Source organism: Plecotus auritus (assembly GCF_963455305.1).
Source record: "Plecotus auritus genome assembly, chromosome: 8".
Classification (NCBI taxonomy): domain Eukaryota; kingdom Metazoa; phylum Chordata; class Mammalia; order Chiroptera; family Vespertilionidae; genus Plecotus; species Plecotus auritus.
In genome coordinates this window covers 45,496,371-45,518,357 of record NC_137782.1, presented here as the reverse complement: position 1 = coordinate 45,518,357, position 21,987 = coordinate 45,496,371, and the positions used below count along the sequence as shown (strand labels likewise).

The 21,987-nt window shown below is 42.0% G+C and overlaps 1 long non-coding RNA gene across 1 annotated transcript in view; it reads right to left on the bottom strand.

Annotated features, from left to right (window-relative positions):
• Positions 1-18,760, bottom strand: part of LOC308257279 — a 330,605-nt gene extending 311,845 nt beyond the window's left edge. The window contains exon 1 of the long non-coding RNA XR_013961548.1: positions 18,607-18,760. This is a non-coding gene — a long non-coding RNA (uncharacterized lncRNA). The remainder of the gene's footprint in view (positions 1-18,606) is intronic.
• Between the last annotated feature and the right edge of the window lie 3,227 nt (positions 18,761-21,987).

Below are 21,987 nucleotides of genomic sequence, written 5' to 3'. Positions count from 1 at the left end.
CTGAGAGCCGGTTCCCTGGTTTCACTTGGGTCTGTAGGGTTGAGGTACATTTTGAACCATTTGGGGTCTGGATCTAAACTCTAGCACTTTAGCCATCCCCAGTGTAGTTCTTCCTACAGGCCACAAGGGACCTATTAGAACACGTAAAAAGGTGAGAACCAAAATCAGTCACAAAATAAATACACAAAAAGCAAGACCAGCAGTTAATTTGAGCTGATCTGTTCTCAGAATCAGAAGAGTTTCCTCCAGCTCCAAAGAGAAGCAAAATGGATGAAGCAAAGAATAAAACTGGTGACCCACGCTGTCCTTCCCTCTGGCAAAGCCACAGAGGAGCAGGAGTCTTTCTCAGAACTGCTCTGGCTTCCTGCCCTCACACCATGAGCACTGGTATCTTTCACAATGAGAATGGCCAGGGGTCCCCTGCTGATTAAACACAGACTTGCTCCTGAATGAAACTGCACATGGGCCCTTCCTGCACTCGGATCACCTCCTCTGTAGGGAGGCATCCTCCCCCAGGAACACGGGGCCAAGAATTACTACATGGGCCAATTCGGGCAGAAACTACAAAGGGAAAACAGCACAATGTATTTTTAGTTTGAGAGAATTTCTTTCAACGCATATTTATTATTTTATACATGGTTTAAAATAAAGCTTCTCTCTAGTAGATATATTTTTGAACATTTAACAACCGGCTATTCAACTGCAATATATGAATTAAAGCAGTAAAAAACTGTGACTATAATTGTTCCAAGCAAAATATATATATATATATATATATATATATATATATATATATATATATGTATGTTTTTCATTTCCTCACACTCTTAAAATGGACAAGCCACTCGATGTCTGACATGGTTGGTGAATGACCAGAATTGATTCAAAAAAGGAGGAGTGGCTACTGTCTGTGCATAGAAATGATGACTGTGAATACATCCCTTGAAACTACCCTGTGCTCAGACATGAATGGGTTCATGAAGTCAGGTTCAGTCATTTCAACATCACAATGTACCAACTGCCCAAACCATGACTATGGGCGTGAAAGCCATTCAGGCTGTTGCATGTTATCCTCTCTGAGGTGAACAGTAGACATCATGGTCATGCTCAGATCACAGATCAGAAATTTACTTTCCAAGAGGCAGTATGACTAGCCCGAAGGCTCAGAGAATATAGGCAAATATTAATAAACAGAGAGAAAAGACATACAAATCACTCATAGCTCATACTTACCGTCAAGGAGTACTTCATGCCAGTGCCACCCACAGATCTAATTCTTTCACCTGCATCAAATCAGGTGGTCCTCATGGTAACCCTGGGATGGGGTACTATTATGCTCATTTCACTGATAAGGAAATTGCTCCTGGATGACAGGGGAGCATTGCCACAGAGAATTCACCTCCTTTACAATCTAGTGCGTGAAGTACCATCAAGACACAACACCACTTTAGTAATTCTCAAGAAATCATGGAAGACAGAAGCGCTACCAGAGACTGGAGATGGCAGATAGATCACGCCAGATGAGGAGAAACAAGGCCATCTGGAATCGACAGATTAGGAAGAGTGATGCTGATAACTGGCCAAGTTTTAGGAGTGCTTTTAAATAGATGGTTACAGAGCTAAATAGGTGCTTATGAGGCCCAGATGAGTTCTTTACTAAAACCATTTTAAATGGTTTACTATGTTAGAGGACATGGAGAATAATATCAAAGAATTCATGTGAATTCATTCAGCAAGACATTTGGTCATATCCTTTATAATATTATTTTGATTCTTATAAGAAAGTGTAGTTTGGAAAATGCCTGCATGGATGAATATCTGGCCGAATAAATAAAGGTAGAAAGAGTACTCTTTTCAACCTGGAAAGAAATCTGCAGAGAGAAGTTGCTGGTCACATGAAAATATAGGGATCATCCTATGATGAAGATACAGGGACCATCCTATAGGAAGATACAGGGACCATCCTATATGAAGATGGGATCATCTTTACAATGAAGATATAGGGATCATTTTTACAATAAAGATTCAGGATTATCCTTAGGAATACTACAGCTGGCACAAGTGGAGAGAGATGGCAGGTGCTTCAAATGACACAACCAAGATTCAAAACAGTGTTGATAGACACGAATGATGCACTTACACCAGAAATATAACATTTAATGGGGATTTGCAAGTTCTTACTGATACAAGACGGGAGATACGAATAACCATCAATTTCGGTTAGAAAACAAATGCTTATTTTGCTTTAGTTTACTGTAAACTCAAAAAGAATAAACAATATGTCACAGCAATTTTAATCTGTAATAAAAATTTAACCTATAATAAAAGATAATATCCAAGAGGAAAAGGATAGCAAAGTCCTCCTATGATGTGTGCTGTTTATATCCCTTCTAGGTCATTCTCTTCTGTCTGGATTCCCCTTTTTAAAGGGGAACACAAACAAATAGGTTTGCTCAGAGGAAGATGTTCATATTGAAAGTTCTAGAAACCATCCCACATGAAGAATGAAGGAAATGGGATGGAGCATGTTAGCTGTCTTCAAATATTAGAAGGGTTGTGTAGAGAAGATGAAAGAATGAGCCTTTAAAATTCAGGTTTATTTGGGTCACCCTTCTGCTTAAAAGTCTTCAAAGTTACCAACTTCTCTTAAGGTAAAGCGTAAATTTCTTTCTTTGTCTTGTAAAATCCCTTCAGATGTGGCCTCCCTAGACTCTATATTCTGTTTGTTTGTTTGTTTGTTTGTTTTTCTTCTTCCCTTAGCCACTGTTCCCAAACTGCATGTCACCAACTCCAAAGGATTCCAGGCTCTAACTCAACTGAAAATTCATCCAGTACCTCAAAAATTCATTCAGTTCCTGTCTTCTATTATTCTTGGGCTTCTGGGCTGCTGTTCCTTCTGCTTGGAGCACTGTTCCTTGCTCTCTTTCCTGTGTGGAAGTGTATCCTTCAGGTTTCAGCCTGAACTTGGTCCTGCATCCTCCTACACAAGGACAAAGCCTGGTGAGACCTCTCCCGAGTGCTCTCAGAACTTCTTACACTGCATTCCAATTGTCTGAACCCCCTCTCACACACCAGGTCCCACAAGCTCATGAAAACAGAGGTCCAGGTCTCTCCGTTCCATCACTCCACCCCAGTACCTAGTGCAGTGAAAGGATTAAATGAATAGATATACTATTCTTCAATCAAGGGCAAATTAAAGATCAATGCCAGGAAGTTGCATTAAAGAAAAATTTTGCTGAAATTCAGAAAGAATTTCCTCTGTTCTCTGCCTTGACCTTCTACACTGAGATGCTGTCTCCCCCAACCTGTGGGGCTCAGGCCTGTGACGGTCTCACACTCACCCACAATGGGAAGAAAAATGTGTTTGCCTCTCCCAGACCCATCTCCAGACAGGCTTCTGCTCTCCTGTAGCTTTCTGCACTGAGGACAATTTCTGAATTAATAATTTTTCTTTTATTCTTAGACACTCCTTAGAGGAATGTGTATCTCTCTGAATAATTGGCACTTCCCATTCTGAATCCAAATGCTTCTCAGGAATTGAAGTTTAAACCCACGTGCAGTATGTTACATGAGCATGGCAATAATAAAAGAATGTTATTTGCTAAGAACTAATAGTCTCTTCAAAAATATACACTTCCACTTTGCAAACATCTCAAGGGGTGACAAAGAATACTAATCCAGTGTGTGGGTTTGAGAACCTTTTACTCAGACTTTATTTTTATCCTTAAAGTAGGAAACTGATAGGAATTACTCACGTAAATCAACAATTAGTAGTCTCTTCATCTATGTTAATATAATAATGAGCATGTATTTTCCTTATATTTTATGCTTCCCAAACCTATGTCAGGTATGATATAACAAAGCCCCTCCTGCAGGTGTCCTTTTCCAAAATTAACTTGTGATGAGATGTGTGTGTGTAAGTGTGTGTGTGTAGATGATCTATATCAGCATCAATTAAAAACATTAAAAACACACCACTTCAATTTTTTCCAAAAAAAAAAATAGCAGGACTATCTTTTGTCTTTTATCTTTCCATCTGCATGAAGCGCAAAATAATAATTTAGAATTGGACTCAAAGGCAACTTGAGAACCACATTTAAGAGATCCCATTTTGGGTGAATCTAGAAAAGCCAGCTCCTCTTAGTGCTGTCATTTCTGTGTTCTGACTCCAACACCCACTCAATGGCAACCAACCAACTCCCCTGCAGAGGTCACTCGGGGGCAGGGATTGGGAGGCATTAAGGAGCTTACTAGGAGAAGATAATTACCAAATATCCAGTCCACTTTATAAAAGCCTGGTGAAGTCTAATAATAAAAATGTCCAGATTATAAATTGTGGGATTCTTTTATAGCAAACTGTATTCCAAATGAATTGCTTCATCTTCATTTAATCACTACATTATATACATTTTCCAATTCTCCTGTAAGTGCACGCAACTGATTTTTTACTCTGAGAAAAGCATTTTCTGAATGATGTCCATAAATTTCTGTGCTACATTTAATCTAAAAAATTAGAAAAAATTTTATTTTCTGAGAGTCTTCCCTTGTTAATGCTGAAGAACCCATGATTTCCCTAAATCCTAACACTGTAACACAGGAAATGTGGCATTTTAATTAAACTGTAGTGTCCTCAGAGCCAGAACTTCACTTGATAATAATCTGCCTTTGATTTGAATTCAAATTGTGGGAACATCCCAGAAGTGCACCCATTTATTTTATGAAGGACAATACACACCTAAAGGAGTTTTGGAATCTACTTTAAATGTCTCTTCTCACCATGAGAACTTCTATTTCTTGAACCTTCAAAGGACACTCAAAAAAAAAAAAAAAAGGTTAGAAAAGAAAGCCCCTACCAAAATGGTGAGCTCATGCTGCTGACCAAGGTATTTACAAAGAAAATATGTAGGTTCCCTCTAAAACTGTGTGACCATCATGAAAATATCCAGACATAGAAAAACACTTGCAAAAACACACAGCCCTTCTCAGCTCCACAGTTCTTGCTTCAATCTCCCAGCGCACAGTATAAGACCATATGAAACACATTTTCTAAGTGAAGCATGCAACTGAATAGGTATTACCCTATAGAAAGCTCACCGTGCAAGCTGCACAGTTATTCAGCTGAGGCTACACAGATATATGTAAACATTTATTTAAGAATTTCTTTATGGAACAATCTTACAAGCCACATAATAAAAAATCAAACCCATTACTTTTACTTGCCAAGGCTTGCTAATCAAAAACTATGTTATTTGGCTTGATTGTTCTCATGAATTAGTACAGATGGTTTTACTGTTATTCTTCTTCAGTCTTTCCAGACCTTAAATTCACTCTCTGATGATGAAAATTTACTGTCTCTATGAATATGCAGAAGAATGTGCTGATGTTCTTGAAGGTCATTGGGAACATTTCCTACATGTCCTGTTCTGAATAAAACAGCTCCAAGGGGCAGTATAGCCTCCTAAGGCAATTGCTTTTAAAGGGGCATTGCTCAGTTTGAAGTGCAATTATAGAAGATTATTAAGAAACTCATTTGTCCAAATATAGAAAGGTAACTAAGTTGTAATATTGAGTAAGATTGGGTAGTGTTTCTGGAAATATTTTTGAGTTACTGAACATAGCTTATGCCCATATCCCTTAATGGGTTTGTCTCCCAATAGTACGGAGAATAGATTCCAACCACATGGTGATAGTTAATTATTTTGAAAACCAATGTCTAAAATATTATACAACAAAAACATTACAGTGTAATAATTTTTCTCCTACATGATGTTATATTGTTTTAGTTCAAACAGCAGTAATGAGTAAAATAAAAGCAACAAAGAATAAAACCCCATCAAAGCTTTCTCTTTTTTTAAAATAAATTAATCAGTCAAGTAGTTCAGAGTTGTAAAAATTCCCTCTTTCAATTTTTCAAACAACCCTCTCTGGAAAAGTGTACTTTGTTCTTAAATTACCAATAGCTTTCCTCTGTTCTGAAGTGAAGAAAAACTAGATTGGAAGTGAAAGAGGAATTAGGTTTCAAAAAAAAGTTGTTGGAAGATGCAAGCAGAGAGAAACATTTTTTTCATGCTGGAAAGAAGAAAGGAACAACTACTGAAACTGACATGATGAAGAGGTATGTGAGCTGAAAGGGTGATAATGCACGTCTCACCTCTTGGCCCCCTGCTCTCTGGCTCCGGGTCCTGTGCCATTTCATTCAGAGCCTTCAGAATGCTCTGCTTGCTCTTGGCAACCAGGTCACCCCTGCAGTGCTGTCTAAGTTAGGAAATGTTCCTACATAGCAATTCATTCTCCTTCCGGTCCCAGCTGCCACTGTGTTGGCTCCTATCTCCAGCCTTGGCAATCATATACCAAAACTATATTTATATGCCATATGATTTTTTGTGTGAATTTGTTTTTGAGAAAAAGTGCATACCTAGTGCTGAAGTTCAATCTGGCCAATAAATCATTCCAAATATATGTGGGAACTTAACTAGTGGGCCCTTGGAAGGGTACTAAAATGTCCAGGAAACTAACTGATCTTTGGTCAAGATCCAAGTAACTTTCTAGACACAAAATTAATCCTCTCATAATTTCTAGAAAAATTGGCTGAGGGAGATAAGGAGGTAAAAGGGGAGACAGAATAGAAGGAATAAAAGGGAAACGGAAGGGAAAGCTGGTGAATGAGGAAGATTAGTATGGAAAATGTGAGTCTTCTCCCATGTTCTTGATAGTCTAATCTGCTGGGTAAAGGTGCTGGGTATAAAATGATCTGTCCATAGTGCTGAGGTCAAGTTCATGACAGAGTTTGATTTTATGAGCATCATATTGAACTATCTATACTAATAAAAGGGTAATATGCTAATTAGACCGGGTTGACCGGCCATCTTCCAGAGGTCCAACTTCCTTCTGGACAAAGCTATGGTGATGGGGGCTGAGGCAGAGGCAGTTAGGGGCAATCAGGCTGGCAGGGGAGGGCAGTTGGGGGCAAGATCGGGCCTGCCCGGGAGGGCAGTTGGGGGTGAGATCAGGCTGGCAGAGGCAGTTAGGGGCGATCAGGCTGGCAGGGAATAGCAGTTAGGGGTGAGATCAGGCCAGCAGGGGAGGGCAGTTAGGAGCGATCAGGCAGGCAGGCAGAGGCAGTTAGGGGCGATTAGGCAGGCAGGCAGAGAGGTTAGGGGCAATCAGGCAGGCAGGAGGCAAGGTAGGGGCAATCAGGCTGGCAGGGGGGCAAGGTAGGGGCAATCAGGCCAGCAGGCAGAGGGGTTAGGGACAATCAGGCAGGCAGGCAATGGGGTTAGGGGCAATCAGGCAGGCAGGCAGGCGAGTGGTTAGGAGCCAGTCATACCAGATTGTGAGAGGGATGTCTGACTGCTGGTTTAGGCCTGATCTTGGGATCGGGCCTAAACCATCAATCGGACCTCCCCCGAGGGGTCCCAGATTGGAGAGGGTGCAGGCCAGGCTGAGGAACCCCCCTCCATGCACGAATTTCGTGCACTGGGCCTCTAGTGTACTATATTCAGAAAGCTGTTTTCCAGTTCCCTAGAAATTGGCCAGTACAATGTCCTTAAAAATTCCAGGATGGGCTTGAACTAGCAAGGAGTTCACAATGACAAACGTAACATGTTTCTAAACCCTCATAGAAATCATTTTCAGTCAGAAAGCACTAAGCTTGGAATTCATTTAAATTCTATCAAGCAAGCCAGTTTTTATCACCCTAGACTGTATCTTACAGCATTCAATCTATGAACACTACTTCCTGCATTAACCTTCAGTAAATGCTATCCTCAGATCCTGAGGAAGTTAATGTCCAGAGCAAGAAATTATATTCATTACAAATGGATTTATATGCTAAGATTGATCTTTAAAAGCCAGTAATTCTACATGTACATTTAAATGGAAGAGAGGAAGAAAAAGAATTTGTGAGTTAGCTTTTAAAAGCAGTTAAGACTTGTCTTTGAGGATTGTATTTCTAAATCATACAACAATACTAAACATGTCTAAAGAGAGATGATCAGTTTATGCACAGAGATATCCCATGAATCAGTCACAATATCTTTGAAGCGGCAATTAGAAAGCATAGGAGGCATCCTCCTCCATTCCCTGTGCCTGCTCCCTGAATTCAGTGGAAGTTTGTGTATGCGCAGGAAATATCTTTACTATTAATCAATGCACGCCTGTCCTACAAAGGCTGCACATCAGATTTAACACATCCCCTGCAGGGGATGAGGAGGTGGTTTCTCAGTTGAATTGAGACTAAGGCTGAGGACATGGCTTGTTTGTTTGTTTTCTGGACACAGGTAAGCACTTCAGGGAATGCTCAGAGCCTTTTATACAAGACAGAACTTTTCACTGTCAGACCAGGGGAGGGTGGGTCTCAGGACATGGAGTTTTGAATATCTGGTGAGGTGGAGAACTTGAGGCCCAATAGATTCAGGAAAGAGTGCCATTTAAACTTCTTTGACAAAAATGCCAGCCCCTCCTAAAACAGACTAAGATAGCATTCATGTTGAGAAGCAGAGAGGTAGTTAAGTAAAAGGAATTTTTTTAAGCAACAGAAATTATGCTATTAGGCATTAGGAAAAAATTGGAATGTCTGAATTTAGGAAGGAGTGGTTTTGTTTTCTCTACAGCATTGTAAACTATAAACTGCTATGCAAATGTTGATGTCTCAGGTGATAATTTTATCTTAACCGTTGGCACCAGAATTACTTCTGAAACTCCTGTTTCCTGATAAGATGGGACCAGAATTGCCCTCCTCCATTTTCTATGGAAGGAGTTAGACACCACACCTGCCTCTGAAACCCACATGCCTCAGGATTTGGATGGTCCCTGTGGCAGCATTGAGCTGGCTTATATTTTCTGATTCTGAGCTGGACTCTCATATTGTGGAATCCTGTCTGCCTCTGGGGTTGGTGGTTTGGGGGCGACCGAAGCCAGATTGCAGAGGTAACTGGGTCTCAACACAGGATTTACTGTGAGTCAAGAAGACTTGAGTATATAGGGCAAGTGTTCATTCTGGGCCCAGTGACACCCAACTTGCCCCGACTGGCTCATTCTAGCAAAGTCTAGGGTTGTGGGATAATGAGGTGACTGTGGAGCTAAGAAATGTCACTGTGGGGCATCCCCTGATTAAATATGATACAGAGAAAAGAAGACTTCTTCTCCCATCATGGAAGCACTGTAGCTTGGGAGGGTCACTGAAAACACTACACCAAGGTGGTCATGGGAAAGACGGCAGTGTGTCACTCAAGACAGCAGAAATAGTTGGGGGACAAGGGCAGCCTTTATACCCAGACCCCTTGGCTGGTGGGTGCCCCACTTGTCCTGCGTTCCTCTGATGCTATAGTTCCTATGACGTCATTGGCACAGAAGCACCTGAATCAACCCATCAAGACTGGGTAGCTCAATAGGAAAGAGACTTTGTGGGATGTTTAAAGATGGACTTAACCATAGATAGTGGTACATGAATGGGCTACATCATGAAATGCTCAATATCTATGGGTAAATACATCATTTACCCATTAATTATCATAATACAAGGCAGAATTTGTCACTTCACGAGAAAGATGAACCTGCAGGGGATGAGGAGGTGATTTCTCAGTTGAATTGAGACTAAGGCTGAGGACAGGGTTTGTTTTCTTTCTGGACACAGGTAAGCACTTCAGGGGATGCTCAGAGCCTTTTATACAAGACAGGACTTTTCACTGTCAGACCAGGGAGGGGTGGGTCTCAGGACATGGAGTTTTGAATATCTGGTGAGGTGGAGAACTTGAGGCCCAACAGATTCAGGAAAGAGTGCCATTTAAACTTCTTTGACAAAACTGCCAGCCCCTCCTAAAACAGAACAGAGAGAGTGGGCACACTCCCCGTTATTCCTCTCACAGAAACCTCCCCAGTATGCACATCACAGGTACTGTCCTGACCCCGGGCTTTCTGTCCCCACTTTCCCTGGGCATCCGCATTCTCCTGATCTCCCTCGCTCCAAACCTGAATACCGGATGAACTCCTGCAATCCTCTACAAGCAGTGGCATCAGCAAACAAGAAAATCTGGATTTCAATTACAGGCAAGAGTTGTTTAAAATCTCAACTCTATCCAGAAATGAAAAGTGCTTTTCCCATATTAGACAGCGGGAACGAACTCCCCTGGTCTCAGTAAAGCCCAAAATAGAAGAGCATCCTTACCCAAGTCTACCATCTGTTGGATGGGGACCTGCACAAAAACAGATGGCGTGGCTGTTCTTGTGTCTGGAATCCAGTACATACAGCGCAAGAGCTATGGGCACCACAGGAAGGAGGGATAAATATAGGCTGTCTATTGATCCCCTCCTGCTCAAAGCCTTTCCTTTCCAGGCAACATGGAATGCTAGGTGGGGAAGTAAAGATACTCACCCATATGCATTCTGCACAAATAGGGGAAATTAAAGACACTAATTTGAAGAAATAAAAATCCAACCCTTTCTAAAAGCTCTAAATTCAACAAGGGAGAAAAATATATTCTTTCTGAGAAAAAAAAATCAATTTAGCAACCAGTAAAATCTGTACCCAAGAATATGTATCAAGATTATATCTAGACTGTTCTTTAATTAAAAAATAGAACTTGCTTTAAACTATGGACTCTTTTGTACATTTCAGTGACCGTTCGGAGTCTAAATCCAGGAGTCTTTTCCTTATGCTCAGCAACTTTTTTACCCTCGTTTCTGCATTTCACAGAAGCCCCCCAGCCCTCAATGCTCACATCTCAGCCTGGCTGACAGACTGAGGGACTTTCAATCCTCATGAGCATTTCCTCAATCTGCACACAACCTTTTCCCTCACTACAGCATTATCTCCCCCATCAGGCCCACCTGGTGGTGAGCACTGAATTGATAAGCAACTCACAATAAAGTATCCCTGCTGTGCAATGGAGATACAAGATAACCTTTCAGGATTTGTTGGTTTGACTTTTTATTGAACAGGACTGTTCGACATGGTTCAATGCAAAGACGTCACTCACACTGATCTCAGAGGCCACAATGGAATGTGACTTTGATGTGTTGACTGAATTGTTCAGGAGACCGGCTCTGTGAAGGTGTCTTTTTGTTTGTTTGTTTTTAATATATTTTTATTTATTTCAGAGAGGAAGGGAGAGGGAGAGGGAGAGATAGAAAGCATCAATGATAAGAGAGAATCATTGATCGGCTGCCTCCTGCACGCCCCCTATTGGTGACTGAGCTCACAACCCAACCCAGGCATGTGCCCTGGTGACCTCTTGGTTCCTGATTCGACGCTCAACCGCTGAGTGTGAGGGTGTCTTGAGGTGTCAGAAGGATTGATATCTTTAATTTTATTTTTCATCAATGATTGTTTTACTTAAACTATTATTTGCAAATAGTTTTAAAAATTAAATAGTTCTAAGGAGCTTGTAACAAAAATAAAACAAAACAAAAACAACATTCCTTGTCTCATGATCTTCTCTATTTTATTATTTTCCCCAAGGAAACAGCTATTAGCTATTCCCCCTCCCTGATATTTTCAAATTATTAATATACTAGTACTATATTTCAAAATATATATATCACGTATATAATTCCCAAATTATATATAACTATATATATTTGATTTATACTATATATTTAATTTCCAAATTAATATAATACATAATTTACAAAAAATAGGTATTACAAAATATTTTCAAATTATATATACATAATATTTAAAATGTATTTATTATAAAATTGTATATACAAAAATGATAATATATAAGAATTTCCACACCATAACCTCCACCCAGCGAAAGATTTCTTAAACATGACATAAAACAACACTAAGTATAGAGATGAAAGATGATGTGCTTTATTTATTATGTAAAAATAAAGAAGTTCTGTCCCTGGACTTGTTTCTGTTGGGGATCCCCAACTGCCAATGTCTGTAGATCTTTCCCTTGAAGGAGGAGGGTTTGGTTTCTCCAGAGGCAGATCCTCCCACCTCTTACCTGGAGAGGCATCCCCTGCTGTAACCTGGCGGCTGGGGAGAGAGACAGAAGGTTCACCACCCAAATGCAGACTCTGTTCAACACCCTCGTCTCACTCAGCTCCCCTGATCTCTGTCCTCTGTGTCTGAGATGTGTCTGGAATGCCCTGTCCCCTCTGGTCCCACAAGCCCTATATATGGTACTTCCCATTTTCCAGTGTCTCCAAGGATGTGGATGGCAAGCCAGCATTTTCCTCATCACCCCCACACCCTTCCACCTCAATTGTTCAGTTCCTTTTTCGTTTCATTGACGGTAAACTTGGTGTTTTCTAGGGTTTTTTTTTCTTCTCTATATGGGATGATTTTTAAGAAAAGAAGAGGAGAGAAATATCTTTATTGTGCCATGTTGAAACTCTAAGGCAATGGGATTTTTTAGTTTTATCTTTTTAGGCCAGTATAAAATTTGTCATTGATTATACTCTAGTATTTTTCTTCCTCTAAAGCAGCAAACACACAGCATTCTTGGTGTAAATATCGATTATATATAAGCAGCTGCAGGTTTGGGCTATGAATCATTTTGCTAATGGGAGCTACAGGAAAAATTCCTTGACAGTCTCTCAGGCAGATTTCCATCAGAAGAAAAAAAAAAAAAGAAAGAACATTTTTCAAGTGGATTTTTCCATATAAGCATCCAGGAAGGATCATTTTTAACTGACCACGAACCTTATGTGAATAATTCTATATGGAATTTGCTGAAATGTCTATATAAAATAACCCATTTCTGTAACAATATTTCCACTTCCATTAGGTCAGAAGCCTGCTCAGCCCCTTATATCTTACGATGTCTGAAAAGTATGACTTCTGCTGAGCCCAGGTAAGAGCTCCCATAATTTGGCATGAAATAGCAGGGGACCAAATGACTGACATATCTCATGTTGTCAGCCAGCTTGTATTCTCTCTGTTAGGATTTTTTAGACTAATAGCAAATAGTGTTTAATCATGTGATTTACTTGAAGTTCTCGGATGTAATCAGAGATTTATACTTCAAATTACAGTACACATTTCTTAGGGGGAATATAGTTTTTAAAGTTTAAATTTGACATGTACCTGTAACAGCAATGCTGTGCTATCTGGACAGGAAAAACATCAAACATAACTGATGTTGAGAGAGAAAGAGGGAGAGGGAAAGGAGAGAGAATAAAAGAGAGAGAGGAAAAAGACAGGCGGGGGAGAGATTCACTGCAGGGAGTTAAATGCAGCTTTCAAGATTTGCTGCAGGAATCTTGACAAAATAACTCATATTTCAGCATTTCACAGGAAATACAACATTTTCTAACTTCTCTCTCAACAGCCATAAGTCTATGCAACTCCAAACACAGGAAAGATTTCTAATGAGAATCATTCACCACTTTTCACTTATTTTAATATAAATTAAAACATTGTAACAACTATGCATTTATTCTTGAGTTTTTATTTTGGGAGAAAACATATATATTATATATGAAGAAAAATATTAAGTCAGCAACCTAACCTTCCACCAAAACACACTGGGGGAAAAAAGGGAAAAAAATAAACCCAAAATAAGAAAAGGGGGGGGGGGGGACAAAATTAGAGTGAAAATAATAAAATACAGTATTAAAAAATAATAGAGAAGATCAACAAAACAAAAAAGTTGATTTTAAAAAAAAATCAACATATTTGACACACCTTTCATTAGACTAACCAGGAAAAACAGAGAAGGCTCAACTTACTAAAATTAAATGAAAGACAGAATATTACTATCAACCTTACAAAAATAAAATAATTTAAGATAACTATAAATAACTTTATGACAAACTAGTGGCCCAGTGCACAAAATTCATGCACATTAAAAGGGGATTAATTAGAGGAAATTATTTAATATTGCTACTTGCCCTTTCTCTATAATAGAAGTGTCAGAGATGAAAGAAAATTAGTAAAATGTATATGAATACCTTCCTCCTGCCAGAATCTGGGGCACACCATGGGACCCAGAGTCAAGTCCCCACCCACCCACATGCGCCTCAAAATCGCGTGAGACCCAGACCCGGCCACGCCCCCCCCCATTGGGCTAGAATCTAGCCGCTAGATCCAGACTTGGCCAGTCCCACCCTTGTCAAGCCCCGCTGGGCAGGGGGAATAGCCTCAGGTCCCCTGGCCTGGTGCCAGGATGGGGGTGTGGCCCGAGGTCCCCCAGCCCAGACAAGGGCGGGGGACGTGCCTTGAGGTCCCCCGTCAAGACCTTCTGGGTGGGGGGCATGGCCTGAGGTCCCCCATCAAGCCCTGCCAGGCAGGAGGGTGCAGCCTCAGGTCCCCCAGCCCAACACCGGGAGGGGTCACAGCCTCAGGTCCCCCGTCAAGCACCACTGGGCAGGGGCATAGCCTGAGTTCTCCCAACCCAGCACTGGGGGTGCACCTTGGGGTCCCCCATCAATCCCCTCTGGGTGGGGAGCACGGCCTGAGGTCCCCTGTCAAGCCCAGCCAGGCAGGGGGTGTAGCCTCAGTTCCCCTGGCCCGGTGCTGGGACGGGGGGCGTGGTCTGAGGTCCCCTGGCCTGGCGCTGGGGTGGGGGGCACAGCCTGACATCCCCTGTCAAGCCCCACCTGGTGGGGGGCATGGCCTGAGGTCCCCCAGCCTGGTGCTGGGGTGGGGGGAGCAGCCTGAGGTCCCCTAGCCCAGCATCAGGATGGGAAGTGCACCTTGAGGTCCCCCGTCAAGCCCCGCCTGGCGGGGGGCATGGCCTCAGGTCCCCTGGCCTGGCACTGGGGTGGGGGGTGCAGCCTGAGGTCCCCCAGCCTGATGCCAGGGTGGGGGGCATGGTCTGAGGTCCCCTGTCAAGCCCTGCTGGGTGGGGGATACAGCCTGAGGTCCCCTGTCAAGCTCCATGGGGGTGGGTGAGAGTGTTGCCTCAGGTCCCTGCTGATTGCTCGTTAAGGCTCCTTATGGGAACTTGGCCTCAGCTGTGGGTGCAGCCATCTTTGTGATGGCGTGATGGTCAATTAGCATATTCCCTCTTTATTAGATAGGATTAGATCACTTAGGTGAAATAGATGAATTCCTAGAAAGATACAAACTACTGAAACTACCTCAAGAAGAAATTTTTTAAAGATCTGACTAAACCTAAAAGAAGAAGAAACCATAAAGGAAAATGGAAGTGACCATGGGTTTGGTGATGTCTTAATCTGTTCTGGCTGCTATGAAAAAATACCATAGACTGGTTAGCTCATAAACAACAGAGTTTATTTCCCATGGTTTTGGAGGCTGAAAGTCTGAGAACAGGGTACCAGGATGGCTGCAGACTGAAGATCACATGGCAAAAGAGGCCAGGGAGCTCTCTGGAGCCCCTTTTATAAGGCACTAGTCCCATTTATGAGGGTTCCACCTCATGATTTAAGCACATCCCCAAACCCTACCTTCTAACACCATAATTTTGGGGTGGTTAATATTTCAACAAATGAATTTTGGAGTGACACATTTAAACCATAGCATCACACACACACACACACACACACACACACACACACACACACACAAAACACAATCCAAGAAAGAAAACATTAATAAGTTAAAATGTATCAGAATTTTAAAAATCATGTTCTGTGAAACACACTGTTAAGAAAACGAAGGGGAAAAAAGCCATAGATTGGGAGAAAATGTATTCAGAACTCATCCTATATAATAAAAGAGTAATATGCAAATTGACCGTCACTCCAACACACAAGATGGCTGCCCCCATGTGGTCAAAGATCCTGCCCCCATGTGGACACAAGATGGCTGCCACAAGATGGCCAGCAGAGGAGGGCAGTTGGGAAAGACCAGGCCTGCAGGGGAGGGCAGTTAGGGGTGACCGGGCCAGCAGGGGAGGACAGTTAGGGGTGACCAGGCTAGCAGGGGAGTTACAGTTGGGTGGGACCAGGCCTGCAGGGGAGGGCAGTTGGGGACAACCAGGCCTGTAGGGAAGGGCAGTTGGGGGGAACCAGGCCTACAGGGGAGGGCAGTTGGGGGACCAGGCCTGCAGGGAAAGGCAGTTAGGGGCGACCAGGCTGGCAGGGGAGGGCAGTTTGGGGTGACCAGGCTGGGAAGGGAGGGCAGTTCGGGATTACCGGGCCAGCAGGGGAGGGCTGTTGGGGGTGACTAGGCCTGCAGGGGAGGACAGTTAGGGCCGACTAGGCTGGCAGGGGAGGGCAACTAGGGGCAATCGGGCCAGCAGGGGAGCAGTTAGGCATAGATCAGGCTGGCAGGGGAGTCGTTACGGGGTGATCAGGAGTGGCTAGGGGGTGATTGAGCCTAAATGGGCAGTTTGACATCTCTCAAGGGGTCCCAGATTGGAGAGGGTGCAGGCTGGGCTGAGGGACACACACCCCCCCATGCACAAATTTTGTGCACCAGGCCTCTAGTCCTATATAATAAAAGCCTAATATGCTAAGTGTCCGGTCATCCAGTTGGCCATTCAACCAATCAAAGCGTAATATGCTAATGATATGCTAATGCCGCTCAACCGCTTGCTATGACATGCACTGACCACCAGGGGGCAGACAGTTGACCTGTCGACCAGTCACTATGATGTGCACTGACCACCAGGGAGCAGATGCTCCGACCAGTAGGTTAGCTTGCTGCTGGGGTCCGGCCAATGAGGACTGAGTGAGATGGGCCCGACATGCCCTGGAGCCTTCCCGTGGTCCCTCCCTGGCTGGCCAACCTTCCGCGTCCCTCTCTGGCCCTGATTGTGCACCGGTGGGATCCCTCAGCATGGCCTGCGCCCTCTCACAATCCAGGCTGAGGGACCCCTCCCCGCCACACATGTGCATGAATTTCGTGCATTGGCCTCTAGTATCTGATAAAGGACTTAAATCTAAAATATACAAAAACTCTTAAAATTCAACAATAAGAAAACAACCCAACTGAAAAGTAAGCAAAAGATCTGAATAGACACCTCATACTGGAAAAGGTGCAGAGCAAGAGGGACCTTTATTCACTGCTGGTGGGAATTCAAAATGGTGCCCCCACTTTGGAATATAGTTTGGCAGTTTCTTACAATACTAAACACAGTCTTACCTTGCATTTAGCAATCTTGTTCTTAGGTAAGTATTTACCCAATTCATTTGAAAATTTATGCCCACACAAATCCTGCCTATGAGTATTTATAGCAGTGTTATTTATAAGAGCAAAAAAAAAAAAAAAACCTGGAAAAAGACAAATGTCCATCGATCAGTTATGGGATAAACAAAATGTGTTTATCCACACAATGGAATACTCCTCAGCAAGAAAAAGGTATTAGGTATTGATAAATCTTAAGCTAAAGAAACTAGACACCAAAAAGTATGTTATTCCATTCATATGAAGTTCTAGGAGAGGCAAATCTAATCTAAAGGACTACAAATCAGATCTCCAGTGGCCTGGGATTGTTGCAGTGGACCCCAGAGAATTTTCTGGAGTGACAGAGTATTCTATATCTTGACTAGGATGGTGGTTACATGAATGTCCATGTTTTTCAAAATTCACCCAGTTTTCCACTTAAAATGGAAACATTTCATCTTATGTAAGTTATGCTCCAATAAGTTGAAGGGAGACTACATAACAAATAAGAGCTGAAAGTTAAGGAAGAAACAAACAATTCTCGTTTTCAGTTGTTTCTCCATATTCCAAAACCTTCCATTTGGTGTTCAGTTTGACTATGACCTGTTATCTTAGGGCCGTGGTCAGCAAACTGCGGCTCGCGAGCCACATGCAGCTCGTGAGCCGCCGTTTGCCACTCTGTTGACTAATGAGTTTGCCGGCCACTGTCTTCGGGAATATGATAGCACTCCATCTCTGTTTGGAATACTGAGCATGTATGGAAATTTTCAGTCTAGCTCAAAATCCCAATAGGCCAGACAAATAACCCCATTCTCTTTCCCAGAATTTAATCCTGGATGGTACTGGGAAGATCCTTTAGCTATCTCTCCTTTGAAGCAATTTATAATTCTTCACTTTTCTGTTTGAGACCTTCATTTCTGCAAAACTTCCCACTTCATATAACTTTTATGATTTCTTTGATATTGGTAGTGGCTATGATTCCCCCCCATATTAGCTTTGTTGGACCATCTAAGCAATAAAAGCTGAAAATAATTCACCTAAAAACCTTGAATTTTTTGTCCTCCTACATAATCCCCTTTAATTGACTTCTGTAGTGCTAGACATTTGGAAAATCCGTATTTTCGTGCTTATTTCTCTACCATCCAAATGGAGTGATCATGTACAGTCAGCCTTCCTATATCACCTGGAACATGGCAGATGGTCTCCTCTCTCTGTGCTGCCTCAGCCCTTGGTAACTCCCAGACAATGTTCTCCCTGTCCTTCAAACTCACTGTTACCTCAATACTGACTCTCTTTACAAGTTATTTTTTCAGGGTGGATTTTTTTTTAGTACTTGCTGCTATAATATAAACATTTAGAAACATTTTTTTACTTCTCTGAAGACATTTAAATACATAGTCTATAGCGTCCTGTCCAATTTACATGTGATACAAGCCACACATGCAATTAACTTTTCTAGTAACTACATTATAAAAGAAACAAGTAAAATTAACTTTCATAATACATTTTATTCAACCTAATGTACCCCAAGTATTACTATTCAACATGCAACTGATATAAAAATTATTAAGATAACTTACATTCTTTTTCATAGTAAGTCTTGGAAATTCAACATATATTTTACACCTAAAACACATCTCGATTCAGACTAGCCATATTTCAAGTGCTCCATAGCCACATGGAGCTACCAGCCACCACAATGAACAGCACAGCTCTACAATGCTGGGTTTCCTTAAATAGACTCAAAATGTTGCTTCAGCATCAACTGACGGGTGTGGCCCAGAGCCAAATCAGGTAGAGTCTATGCACAGTGCAAAATAAGCAACTTTCCCTTTGTTTACCTGCAATTCCTTTATTTAAGGAGAACTGGGTGTCTTATAAACACTCTCCTAGCAGTAGGTAAAGATCTAGAAGTTTCCCAACCCCAAATTTTACATATACAGATGTGCTTATATTTCTAGGGTAGTATTCTGGAAAATGGAAGAAAACATTTTGACACAAGTCAGGGTAGGAAGTAAGAAGACAGAAGGATTGAGAAAGCAGGAGGTGAAGACCCTGGTTTGTCAGGTCAGTCGTGACAACTGCTGTTCTTCTTCACAAATTGTACATCTTCACATTACATTGACTCTACTATTTCTACCTTTGCAAGGGGTGAAAAAAGAATTTTATGAAAATACGTATAATATACATCTTATAAAAAATGAGAATAATTTTTTGAGCACCTTAACTTTCCACTGTGCACTCAACACCTGACCAAATTTCTTGAGGGCTACCTCAAGATTCGGATGAACTGTCACTCTTAACTTCTGCATATGAATATTTATTCCAGACTGAGGGATTCTGAAATCCTTTTGCTGGTTAGGAGCCAGCTTCCTGCTGCTTTTAGGACAGCTGTGAGGAACTCTAGTATTCACTGATGAGGACGACACTAACGTTCAGCTCCAGGAGCCCCAGCTAATACACATGCTCCCTGGCACAACAGTGGACGTCAGGACTCTGCTCTCAAGACAGCACCTGGCTGAACAACTTGCACTCAGGTGAATCCCAGCTCTGACAGAACATTCCAGAAATTCTATTATCTTAAGGTCAATATTACCTTTAACATTTTTTCCTTACTTGTGTACTATTCCCTGCAGCATGATTTACTAGGACCATTATATAACCAGACCTTTTGGTTAAATACTTTTGACAAGTACCTGACTATAACAGTCTATAACACTGATAAGTCTATATCAATTTATAGTGTATGGCACTGGTAATATCTAAGTTACACATTCTAAACATGACCATAGTCATAAAAGCTTTCAAAAGAAGAGACCTCATTGAGACAAAGAAACTGAGTTCTCCTATATTCACCAGATTGATTGACAGGACTAAGGTTCCCGGTTTTCTGGCTGCTATGACATTAGTAGGCTTTCTTAAACCGCTCCTGAACCCCACCTTTTTGACTCAGTTATTGAGTTCCCTGTATTAACAATAAGCTAATTTCACCTGCATTCAATCTTAAATTGAGAACTTTAGCTGCCAATTCTTTTCAACTCCTTCCAGGACATAAAAGTAACCTGCCCATCACTAAAGATAATACATTCCAAAATGATACTATGCCATCTGCATCCAATAACCAGACCACCTTCTATTCCCCCAGTTAATTAAATGGAAGGAAAGTGATGACAATGGAGCAAGGCAGTAGGAAAATATCTCCACCTCGCTGACTGTGGTGGACACTCGCCAGCCATAAATGCTGGGATAAGAATCTGGGAAGTCACATAAAATAAATTGCCTCAAGGTCTTGGATCCTAGACAATGTAGAAAAAATGAAAATGGCCACTTTGCCAATTACCTCCTCTCTCTCTACCTGAAATGCTAACAGTACAAGAGCTGCAATTAAAGATATATAGCAATCACCTAATTAAGCAAGGAAAATGTAGCCATCGTGAGCACCATTATTATGCTGTGCTGGGAGGGGAAAGTCATTCCTAAACTTCCCCAAGCATCTCCCCTTCCCACACATCCTACTCAGGCCATGCACTAGGTAAAAAGAGGAGCCTTCATTTTTCCTTCAGGAAAATCTGGGAGCTTCTGACCCTCAGCCCCATATGATGCCTAGCATCTAATGCCCAATGCCTTCAGTCTCAACACCCCCGACCATCCCAACTGAGTGAGCCAATGGCATTCCATCAAAGCTACACTTTGTCATTCCAGCAAAGCTTTACTTTTAGGCCACTGAAGAGATGACCTGCTGAGGCCAATCTTACCTTCCTGGAAAACAACCAACCGACTCACATTCCAGCATGTTCTCCTGAGCACTATTAAGCCAGCACAGCACACTCCTTCCACTCAGGTTGCCTCTGCAAAGAGTGAAAAGTTCTCTTGTCATTTCCATCAGCAGAGCAAAACAGCTCCGAACCTCATCCCCTGGCACTGCCTTTGATTCCAAGAAGAAATTAGACATGCAGGGAAAATTCAGTGGACATAATAAAAACTGAAAGAAACCACAAAGCAACTCGCAAGAAGAGATGGAGTGAGAACGGTTATAGATATATCTCAAGCCAGGCCCACGCTATCCCACGCCAGCAGGATATGTGGATTCTCAGATCCACATATTACATATCTGGTAATAATAAACATATTACCAGAGATGTGAAAAGAAAGTAGCTTAGTTCTTAAACTGGCCAAAGAACTGGAAGATATATGATTATGTCTTGCTTGGTCCTTTAACTGCATAGTTGTTTTAATCCCCTGTCTGGCTATCCTGGTCACTGTCTGAAAATAAACAGTACTGCTAGTAGATGAAGATAAGCAAGTGTACACCTGAAAAGTACAATAAGATGGCCAATGTTTAATGGGTGATTGCTCTGCCCACTCCCTTTAGTTAACACATTTAATCTTCTCAACAACCAGGTTACCATCATTCCCATTTCACAGTCTAGGAAACAAAGCCAGGGAGGGGTCAGCCTGCTGCTCACAAGCACCCACTTGAGCCAGGATTTGAATCTAAGCAGCCTGGCTCCTGGGTATATACAAAACGATTTACTGATACTATTATTAATCTTCACCTGGACTCAGCCATGGACAGAAAATCTAGAAATGGGACAGAGCTGCAGCTTAGAGAGCAGCTGGGGTCTGGGCACTGCCGATGGGTGAGCTGTAGCCTCCAGTGGAACCACAGGGTGGCTTCTTCCTGGTCATGGAACTGCAGGACCCGAGGGTTCTCTATCCCCAAGGACATGTTCCCTCTTCCATTCCCTGCTACACTAAAATAGTTATTGGAGGGGTAACTTTTATTTTGAAACTGTTAGCACCAGCATCTTTTTAATCTCTCTCTTTCCCTCCCCGCTCATTTACATGTATGAGATAATACCGAAATTTACATGATTGTTCAATATTACCTTTTAACAATTTAACTCCACTCTGCTACTCAGCCAATTTTTCTTTGCAATTAACTGAAAAAATGAAGGCAA